Genomic DNA, 11,557 nt, shown 5'->3' on the forward strand with positions numbered 1-11,557 from the left:
GTCTCCCCCGACTTTTTAACTAATAGCATATTCATAACAGAACATCGACTAACACCAGTCTCTCCTGCCGAGTGGATGCATCACTGCAGTGTCTTTCTACAAGTTTCACGTTGCTGTGCTGCTTTAGAAGATACTTCAATACATTAGATTGTCCGCGGTTGAAAGCTTTTTGCTGGTTGCACAAAGTTTACAGCTGATGACAATGTTCTTTGTTAAACTGTGACACAATAATGGCACTATAGGCCTACTTCCAGCTGTAGAAAGAACGCCTCTCTCTCTCGTTCCCCATTCTTCCTTTATCTTTTTAAAGGTGACTTGAACAACATAAGGTCCGGCTTCTTGACTTGAACTGCAGCTGACCTGCCTCGCAGTTGCATTCACGTCAAGGATGGTGCATTCTGGTGACGCAGCGTTACTTGGATTACTAACAACACCGTCGCTGTAACACGTTACTGCCCAACACTGTCTGTCACACCGCCAATGTCCATAACTGATATCCAATACGGAGACATCAGCAGGTAAAATACTTCAGTAAAGGCTGGCTCTCATGTATCCCCGCTTGTGGCTCCTGGCTCCTCAGAGATTCCTCCTCACTCCTCAGAGCACAAATAATGATGAAGTAATAAAATAATGAAAATTTCTGAAGTACCACACTAATTTTCCTCCAGGCCTGCTGTTTTCTTATCAAGTCATGGAAACAACTGATGGTTAAATCATACAGCTCCAGGTATCCAGCAAAAGCCACCACTAGTTTGTCCTCATCTATTGTGATCTGATTGGACAATGGGAAGAACACCAATGATGTAGAAGTAATAGAAAATCATAAAAAGGGTATTTGTATTGTTTGATGTGCAACAGAACGTAGAGAGATTCCAATAAAAGTGTCCCTTCAGTGGCAATAAAAGTATATCTTATCTTTCTTATCTATCAAAATGCAATGCAGCTTTTAGGCTCAGTGGCAATAGTTTTTTTCAATTTAGTGCTCACACTTTCATACCAACTGCTCTCATCTATATTCATCTTTGTGTAGTTGTATGGTTTTAATGTACTTGATGCGACTGGGATCCCAGACACAATCCTCCTCCAAACCACTCTTCACCATTCACAGTCAGGTGGCACCCAGGCGCTGTCATAGCCGTTGCAGTACCAGGTATACTGAAGTGGATGGCCTTGATAATCGATCTTTTTCACTCTCCCCACGTTGACCTCAACCATAATGACGACCTTGTCATACTCAGGGTGATTATGGGGATAGCGGCTAGCTTTCTCCTGGTCTCGGCTGAAGTAGACGCCGCGGCGAGCATCCCGCCTGCAGACTGACGAAAACCTTCGTACTTGATGGCTTTAGCAGCCTCCCTGGTGGTCCCATGGTACATGATGTATTTTTGACCTCTGTACCCCTGGTTCAAGTTGATGCCAATATCACTGTAAGAAAAAGGAGCAATATATAAATAACTGAGCAACACACTACAATGTTTAAGGTCCATTAAAGTTCTGGATGTTTAGCCTAGCTTAGCACAAAGACCGGGAGAGCAGAGGAAACCTGTCTGCGTAGCTCCGTCAAAAGTGAAAAAAAAGTCACATAGCGAGGTTCAACTTTTTTACCGGGCCACCAACACAAAATGCTTTTCCTCTAGTGTCACCATAAGTTTGTCCTTGATGAGCCCCTGAAAATTGTTCTAGTGCCACGATCGGCTCCAAATGTTCACTGATCTGGTGAAATGGAATGGAAATGCTTTACGACCACTCAAAGTGCTTTTTACACTACATCTGCATTCACCATTCACACACATTCATCCACTGAGCCTAAGTGCTCAAACAGAAACTAACACTCAGACACATTCATACACTGGCTGAACAGCCACCAGGGGCAATTCGGGGTTCCGTATCTTGCCCAAGGACACTTCGACATGCAGCCCGGAGGAGCCGGGGATTTGACCGCCAATCTTTCGATCAACAGGCAACCCGCTTACCTCCTGAGCCACAGCGCCGTCAAAAGTCTCAACAACTACTTATATGGATTGCCATTACAATTGATACACATATTTTTGCCTCCCTAGGGATGAATTTCAATAACTTTGTGATCTTTCAGCACCATTATCAGGTCAAAAATGTAACTTGGCCAACACTTTGGTTTCTGACTAAATACCCTCAAAATGAATGACATTCCATCAGCATGTACTTTATCTTCAGTGCTAACTAGTGAATGTTAGTATGCTAACATGCTAAACAAGGATAGTACAGGGTGGGACCCTAATGGTTAACAGTAGGGCTTATACAGTACCTGCTATGTAATGTTTTAATGTACTTGATGCGATCGGGATCCCAGACACAATCTTCCTCTGAACCGTTCGCCACCATTCCCACACCCGGGTGGCACCCAGGCGGTGTCGTAGCCATAGTCACGCCAGGTATACTGAAGTGGATGGCCTGTAATCAATCCTTTTCACTTTCCCCACTTTGACCTCAACCATAATGACGACCCTGTCAGACTCAGGGTGACCAATGGGATAGCGGCTAGCGTTCTCCTGGTCTCGGCTGAGGTAGACGCCGCGGCCGAGCATCCCGTCTGCAGACCGATTAAAACCTTTGGACTTGATGGCTTTAGCGGCCTCCCTGGTGGTCCCATGGTACATTATATATTTTTGACCTCTGTACTGCCGGCTCATGTTGGTGTCAGTATCACTGTAGGAAAGAGGATTGTAAGTGTAAAGATTTCAGAAGGACTCCGTGTGAAGAAACTAAACATCACTGCAAATAAAACAAATCACAAAGGAGACCAGAAAATTAAGAAACTATGCAACAACAGTACAGTATTTAACGTCCATTCAAAGTTCTGGATGTTTAGCCTATTAGCACAAAGACTGGACAATAGCCAGTATTCAATCACGGGAAATGTAAAGGGCTGCAGTGGCTCACTTCAAAGAAGCTCCGTCACAGAGCCGTAGCGCAAGCATGACTTTGACAGGCGGAAGGAAAAGTAGTTCCTATCAACCGAGTAGCAGCTGAATGAAAGCTGTTTGCACAGGCTTTTCAAGGACCTGCCCTTCTCTGTTTCTGATTGGCTAGTAGTCCTTAACTAGGAACTGCCCATGTGCAACTCCCAACAAAGATCATTTAGAGACAAGATGTATCACTCCATAGCTAAAACGAAGCCTTCAACACAGGGTGAAAAGAGGAGCTGCAGCAATGTGCAGTATGACAAAAAATATGGTGTTTTTTGAAAATAAACCACATAAACCTGTTCTGGTACAACCCCTAAATCAGATTTTGAACCTGAAAATGAGCATAATACCACCTCTTTAAGTGTTAACTAGTGAATGATAGCATGCTAACATGCTAAATTACTGAAGTATAGGGTGGGTCCCTAATGGTTAACATTAAGGCTTATATCTGCTAAACATCAGTATATTAACATTGTTCATTGTGAGCATGTTAGCATACCAATGTTAGCATTTACCCCAAAGCACAGGGGTGTCTAAGTACAGCCTCATAGAGCTGCTTGCTGTAGGCTCTTCTTAATCTAAGATAAAATTTATTTATACCGCCCATAATCACAAATCATTTGCCTCAGGGGGCTTTACAGACACTCTCTATTCTTAGAACCTCGATTCAGAGAAGAAAACACTCCTAAAAAACTCCTTTAACGGGTAAATTAAATGAAACCGACCATGTTTTTACTATAAAACTATTAAAATAAATAAAAAATAAAACAAAAAAATTGTGTTTTTCTGCTGTGCATATATTTACAGAAGGTTGTGTTAAATGGATTGCTTCACAGTTTTCCAACAGTTACAGTTACAGTTTGCTCTCTGTCACTTTCTGACTCCCCAGATCTGCCATCCTCTAGCTCTCTAACAGATGCCCTCTGACTTTCGTCATGGTCCTGGTTGGTCACTGGCTTGTTGGCTTTCTATGATCTAGACTTATATCCACCTGTCTACCTGTTGCCTGTTTGTTGCCAGCCAGCCAAATTACCTGCCTGCCTGTATCTGCGTGTATGGCAGAGGCTCATTAGTGTCATCTGCCATCAGACTCCAAAATCTCCTATTTCTGCCGAGAAGACTCTATTTTGATGTGTACATGATATGTATTTTTATATATTTGATCCTGATTCTACTTGTTGTGTTGATTATGGATTCTAACTAATTGAATTTTATTATTTTTCTAACTTAGCTCTACATTCTCCCACTGCTGTCAATTTAAATAAAGGAACATCTTATTTTACGGAAGCTCAAATGATTGAACTGTACATTATCTCCCTATTCTGTCTGGGTTTGGGTCCAGCCCCTTTACCCTATTAAATCGTTTACTGCTCATAATTTATTTAATCATGTGCGGATAAATTTTTATAATAGCTTAGCTTCTGATAAAATAACAGTTTGGCTGCAGCTTCTTTCTGGGATCAAACACAGTTTCAAAGGGTGAAAAAAAACTATTACATTTAATCAGCTTTTATCTGTCAGGAAGCTCCTAGTGGAAACAGACTCAACATATTCCCCTGACGGTTTAAGCGCACACTTTTTATCAGACTAACTAAATTCATCTCTTTTATACTGATAATATTTTATGTAAAAACACAGACTGTGTGTGTTCACCTACCTCTTTCCAGGTCCCACCAAGACTGCAGGCTGGGAGTTCACTTTCGTCTGTCTTTTACTTGACGGGGTGACGGGGAAAACCCTTCACTCCTCCCATATCTATTTTCATTATGCACCTGTTATCTTTTTCAGCACAAGCATGTTTCCTGTAAATGTGGCCACTTGGTAACTTTACAGTGTCCACCCCCATTTTAAATTTTTTAAAATTGTTTTGTATCTTTTTGGTTGTTTTTGTGTTACTGTAGAGAGTTTGCATCGTGCATCTCTTTGAGCCAGTGTGTGTCTCTTTGTGTTTGTCACAGCATGTCTAGTGAAATGAGTTCTCTTCATTTAACCCTTCATTTAAAAGCATTATTGGGCAGCGACTGTGCAGCCCAGATCCAGTTCCAATCCAGTGCCTTGGTCAAGGGCACTAACAGGAGAATTAAGCAAACATACTGTAGATGTTTGGACGGTAAACTTTAGCATGCTGTCTTGTTTTGCTTTCTCTTTTTAGCAAAAAGGGACTTTCTTAAACTCCCTTATTTGCCCAGAGGCTCACTTGGCAGATAAGCTGTATGACAGTGGAAAAAATTAATCAGGCATCAAGAGGAAACAGTTGTTGCGACTGATGTAATTATGGGAGTTATGGGACTTTCCTCTCCTCCCTCCTCATGTACATTGGTCAGCAAGGGTCTAAGAGTGTTGCAGACTACTCAATAGATTTCAAGGCCCCATTTTAGAAAGCAGGATAAATGTAAACTCTGAGGTTGTTAAGCCTGAGATGAGGGAAACTCTGGGTTATCTGTTTCACAGACTGAGATCAGATAAACCCCAGATGAGTAAGTCCAGCAACTTATGCTGTGATTCTAACCTGCATGGGAGGAGTTTTACTAATCCTCCCTTCCTGCAGAGCCTGAAGCACCTTTCTGCCACACAGTTTAATTTCCTCATTCGTACAGTTGATTTCAGAGCACATTCATTTGAAGACATTTTTGGAAACAGATATTAGTTCGTTACCCAAACATGATCTTTGACATGACTGCTTTTATGATCAATCTTCCATAAATGTAAGGACAGAGACATCAATTTCTACATGTCATGGACTCTTCCTCAGCTCAGAATAAAATATAAAGGTGCAAACTAATATGTACCACCATCATTTGTGTAAGTTACTGATGGATCGTTCCTATCATAGTTGTCATGTTGGAGATGATGTGAGTGAGGATGATGGTGCTGCAGCTGAAACGACTAAATTAAGCCTAGTTTAAAAGTGAGTTTTTAGTTACGATTTCATTTAATGCAAAATGAATAATATTTTTTAATGTTAGATAGACACCTAAAAATCTACAACAGTTTGAACCCAGACACATTTTCAATGGCAAATCCCCTAAATATGCTATTGGGTTGGACTGTAACTTTGCATGTGTGACAACTGTCTTTTCTGTTTGATTCACATTTTCATCTTCAGTTACTGCCTCCAGAATTTTGTCCTTGTCAGGTTACAGCTGAATAAACATAGGCCTATTTAAAAAATCCCATGTAACATAGGCTAATGGTAGGCCTATATGATTCCAGTCCTTTATGGAAATGCAAGTCTGGTAAATGATGAATAATAAAAAGACAACACTCCTTCCTTCACTCCTCTACCTTACAACTTTACTTCAAGGATGATTGAACAGATTAGTAAAGTAAAACTAAAAACATGAAATGGTTAATCACACAGTTGAGCTTCCTTCAAGTGCTGTTTAAACTTTGGTGTCTGTGTCTCTTACAGTTAATCACAGCTTACTGAGTGCTAGTCAATAATGTGTGCTTTGATGTGGGAGAACTGAGAATAGATACTGGTTTCATTTTCCACCTGCAGCTGTCTGCAAAGTCCATGGCTGGACTGGTAATCTGCCATACCGTTTGCTACGTTTGCTACGCTACGTTTGCCATCAGCTGCAGTACCCTGCGTAGTGCAGGCACAGGCACCTGAAAGGAGGTGGCCTAAATAATAAAGCTACTGATTACTGTATTATATTATATATTTTATATTGTTTATATTGTGAAGACATTCCCACCATAAATTGGTGCAGGAAATGTCTACAGAATGCAGGAAATTAAATTTAATGCTAAAAATCTTCTGTGGGAGGACCCCCGCCCCGCAGAATATTCAAGTAACACCTTTTTGGATGGCTTCACAATAAGCAGATTAAATATAAACAGATAAATTGTTATGATTGGATAGGAAATCCACCAAAGGCTCAGTCTTTGCAAGTAATGACGGGTCACGGCTCACCCCTTTGTGCCAAAACTCTTAGTCAGTTCAAAGGGAACATGTCTCAAAGCAAGATTGAGGAGAATTCAGGGGCCTGTATCCCGAAGCAGGTTTTGAGCTTATTGCAGTTACATATTCACACAGTCGCAGCTGTAAGAATAAATGGGTTTAATTTTGTTACATGAGGCTGAATATTATGAGCATATAGTTTGGTAGGCCTATTGAAATTAAGTTTGATATGAATGTGTTTATTTTAGGTTAGTAGCGATCTTACATTATAGGTCATTATTGGTACCATTATTTGAGCACATTTTATGGCGTGAATGGATTTTAGGAAAATGTCTGGAACACTTTTAAGTGTGTTAATTAACTTAATTAAAAGAGAATTTTTTAAAAGTGAGTTGGAACAACTACTTATTCATGCTGGAGGCTTTCAATGTGGAAACGCAGACACACAGCCGAGCTGAAGAATAACGCTAAATAAGGCGTGTGGGAAAACTGTTACCTTATTCTTTCAGCGTGTCTACGTTTCCATATTAAAAGCCTCCGGCACTGAATAAGTGGTTATTCCAACTCAAACCACACATTCCTATTATAGGCTCTGCCTGTTAGCTTAGATATCTTCTTCCTGCATGTGTCAGCTATAATATAAGCTGCTGCTAATATTACAGTTCACGCATTCTTTGTAAAATGCCACTCTGCTGCCAGTAAAGTTGTGATTGGTCATCTGCTGCCTTTTATGTTAACGCAATCATGACTGGGTTGACTTACTGAGTTGATAACCAACTTCGTGTGACAGCTCATCCCGATCATGATTGTTAGGTTTAGTGAAGCCAGATCACAAAGAGAGATCCTGGATATGTTGAACTTGCTTCGTGGCGCCGGCAGCAGGTCTTTCAAAATCAACAGTACGTAATATTGTGAAAAGTTTAATTTGATGACATCTCTGTGCGTAAAGGGCAATATCAGTATGTCTTTTTATCAAAACATATAAAAAAAAAAACATTTGAACATACAAAATAAAATGGATAAAAGCGCTTGGAGCTCACATGTAGCCCTGTGCACTGTATCCATAGGAAGCTCGGACTGGACGTGGTTTGATGGTATTAATAATCTCGATTTGCTCTGGATCCCAGACACAGTTCTCCTCCAAACCGCTGTTCACCATTCCACACTCGGGTGGCACCCAGGCGGTGTCGAACACTGGGCCATATCTGGAGTCATGCCAAGTCTTCTGACGTGGATGGTTTTGATAATTAATAGTGATCACTTTTCCCACATTGACCACAACCTTAATGACGACCTTGTCATACTCAGGGTGACCAATGGGATAGCGGCGAGCTTTCTGCAGGTCTCTGCTGAGGTAGACGCCGCGGCCGAGCATCCCGTTTGCAGACTGCTTAAATCCTGTGGCCTGGATGGCCTGAGCGTTCTGCCTGGTGGTGCCGTGGTACATGATGTACTTTTTATCACTAACTGGCTCAGGGAGGTCCAGTCGATTTACCCCATAGGGCAAATCAAAGTCATCTTGAGGCCAGTGGTACTGCATGCTGGACGCACTGTAGGAGAGAGAAGTTTATTACTGTAGTTTCCATGTGAAGAAACTAAACATTACTGCAAATAAAACAATTCAGAGGAAAAATTGATACAACTACATGTAAAAATATCTAAGGTCCATTTTCCGTTCTGGATGTGTTCAGCCTAGCTTAGCACGCACTGTGTCCAACGCTTGCTTAGCGTTGTTTGTGAAACCAGCATAAGCCTGCCACCAGCCGAGTTTTTTCCTGTTTAATTTTGTGTGTCCTTCCTAGTGTGTGCTGTCAGCTTTGTTTCCTGTCTTTGTGTTCTCTAGTTGATTCTTCACACTTGCCCACTTGTATTCAATTATCCTGCCATTCTTTTGTTTTATAGTCTGCATGGTTCTGTTTGTCCTTGTCAGTTTGTTACCAGTTACCTGTAGTTTTGTTTTTTTTGATCAAATAAACACTGTACATTTTATCTGCTCCATTCGAATGTCTGCATCTTGGGTCCAAATCCTAGTTTTCCTATGTCTGCCAGTATTGTCAGACATAACACTATCTGCATGCTACCGCTTTCACCGTCTCTGAAACTGTGATTGGTTTAAAGAAATACAAACAAGCCAGATCCCCCATTCAACCAGAATGATAATGGTTTCAGGTTCAAAAGGGTGATTGTTTACATCTGGAAAAAAAATAGGATCAATCTGCTTTTATCAGTCAGGAAGCTCACAGTTGAGTCAGACACCTAAACTTTCCATCAGACTAAGGCCTGTTCAGACTGCAGGCCTTAATGCTCATTTTAAATTGTTTCCGCATTTATCAGATCTGTATCGGATTTGGACCACATATGGACGTGGCCCAATTTCGAACTGGAAAAGATCAGATTCCACGTGACTTCACCTGTTCACACTGTCATAAAGATCTGAGTCACATATGGGCAAAAAATCGGATTTGGGTCACATTGGCCTGCAGTCTGAACGTAGCCTAACTAACTCCATCTCCTCATTGATAGTATTGATGATATTATCTGTAAAAATACACACATAGCATGTGCGTAGCCCCATGCATCATATACATAGGAGGCTTGGACTAGTTGTGGTCCGATGATCCTTATGATCTTGATTCGATGGGGATCCCAGACACAATCCTCCTCCAAACCGCTCTCCACCATTCCACACTTGGGTGGCACCCAGGCGGTGTCGTACGCCGGGCCGTATGTAGAGTCATGCCAGGTCTTCTGACGTGGATGGTCTTGATAATTAATAGTGATCACTTTCCCCACGTTGACCACGACCTTAATGACGACCTTGTCAAACTCAGGGTGATTAAGGGGAAAGCGGCGAGCTTTCTGCAGGTCTCTGCTGAGGTAGACGCCGCGGCCGAGCAACCCGCCTGAAGACTGTCGAAAACCTGTGGCCTGGATAAGGTAAGCATTCTGCCTCGTGGTTCCATGGTACATGATGTACTTTTTATCATTTACTGGCTCAGGGAGGCCCACTTGACGTACCCCAGACACCAACTTAAAGTCATCTTCAACCCACTGGTACTGCATGCTGGTTGCACTGTACGAGAGAGAAGTTTGTTAGTGGAAGGTTTCCTTGCAAATAAACTAAACATCACTGCAAATAAAACAACACCAGAACTAGAAATTAATAAATGATACAACTACATAAACAACATTAAGTCTTTTATAGTCGAACATTAAGTTCTGGATATGTTTAGCTAAGCCTAGAATGCAGTCTGTCAGCCTACCTTTATCGAAAGTGAGTGTGAGTCTCCAGTCACGCTTGTGGCTCTGCCGTTGCTTTACCTAGTAAAAATGATCAGAAACAGGCTGTGTTTATAGGGGCATGTTTGAATACTATATCCAAGAGTTTGAAGGCTCGTCAGATGCAAAAATATTGCACAGAGGTTTTTTACAACATATAACACATCAACTATTCCACCAGCATATCATTCCATCCATTCTCATCCCAGGGCGTCAAATACCGGCACTTTCAGAAAGCCTGTCGGTATTTGATTCACCCTTCAGCGTCTGCATGAGACGCCCTGGGCTTTCAATGAACTCCAGTGTAACCCATCCGCCTTCTAAAACCAAAAGTCAAAGTTGTGTTGTAAGTTACAAAACAATACATACATGACTTATGTCACATAATGAACTTATTTCAACCCAAACCAAATATCACCATCTAGCCTACAAGTCCGCCATAGGGGGTTGTTGTTTTATGTGTGTAAACTCAGCCGCCATCCACAGAAAGTGGTTCATCAGCCAGTAAACCGCGGACATATTTTGACAATGTTGCTTTTTGCAGATGATATACAAATCTATTTGCCTGTAAAATCCAATGAAAGCCTCAATACAGTCCTTGTTTCACTGCCTGAGAGATCTTAAGATATGGCTGGATCAGAACTTTCTCTGTCTTCATGAAATTGGACTCACCCTGCAGCATCCACTGTACCTGTAAATTATATATATCATTGTTTAAATACACAATGGGTTTTGTTTGTTCTTTTAACATTAAGATATCATCACTGTCAAACACAAATTAATGTGTATACCGTCATATCTACCTACCGCATGGATATAAAGCAACATGTTAATCAGGTTTTTTTTCAGCACCCATTGCATTCTGGACCATTACACTGTTGTCTACTGTCTCAGAGTCAGATTCCTTGTATGTGTACACATACCTGGCCAATTAAGCTGATTATGATACATATACAGAGAGACATATGCATATAAAGTGTTAGTTCACTCACCTCTCCAGGTTCTTCCAAGACTGCAGGCTGCGAGTCACGCTTGATCAGGACCTTCAGGCTTTGGGAGGATATTCACTTCCTGCACCGTACTTTCGTTTAAAGTCAGAGGATGTATTTGTTTAGGTGTGGGAGGGATTTTGGGTTTCTGCCATCCAGCAGGACAGTGATCAATGAGTTCAGGCTCTTATGCAGATGTGAGCATTGCACTTGTAGGACTTTCCTTCCTTATTAGAGCACAAATTCATGTTTTTACTGTTGGGTGCCCGCAAGAAAGATGTTAAAATGATAATTTAGCACTCATCTGACGCAGCTAGCAGTGGCAGATGAGCTGCATAACAGTGAAGACTATTAAAACACCGAAGAAGAAGAAACAGGTTTGGCAACTTGGAACTCTTCAGAGCTTCATTCCAACCATTTGTACTCAGGTTTCAATG

At 41.4% G+C, this 11,557-nt stretch overlaps 1 pseudogene; it reads right to left on the bottom strand.

Moving 5' to 3' along the window:
• Positions 1-11,260, bottom strand: LOC119884388 (annotated as a pseudogene).
• Positions 11,261-11,557: the final 297 nt, after the last annotated feature.

This window comes from Micropterus salmoides, unplaced genomic scaffold, assembly GCF_014851395.1.
Source record: "Micropterus salmoides isolate LMB-PRFRI ecotype aquatic unplaced genomic scaffold, ASM1485139v1 Ms_hic_scaffold_3412, whole genome shotgun sequence".
Classification (NCBI taxonomy): domain Eukaryota; kingdom Metazoa; phylum Chordata; class Actinopteri; order Centrarchiformes; family Centrarchidae; genus Micropterus; species Micropterus salmoides.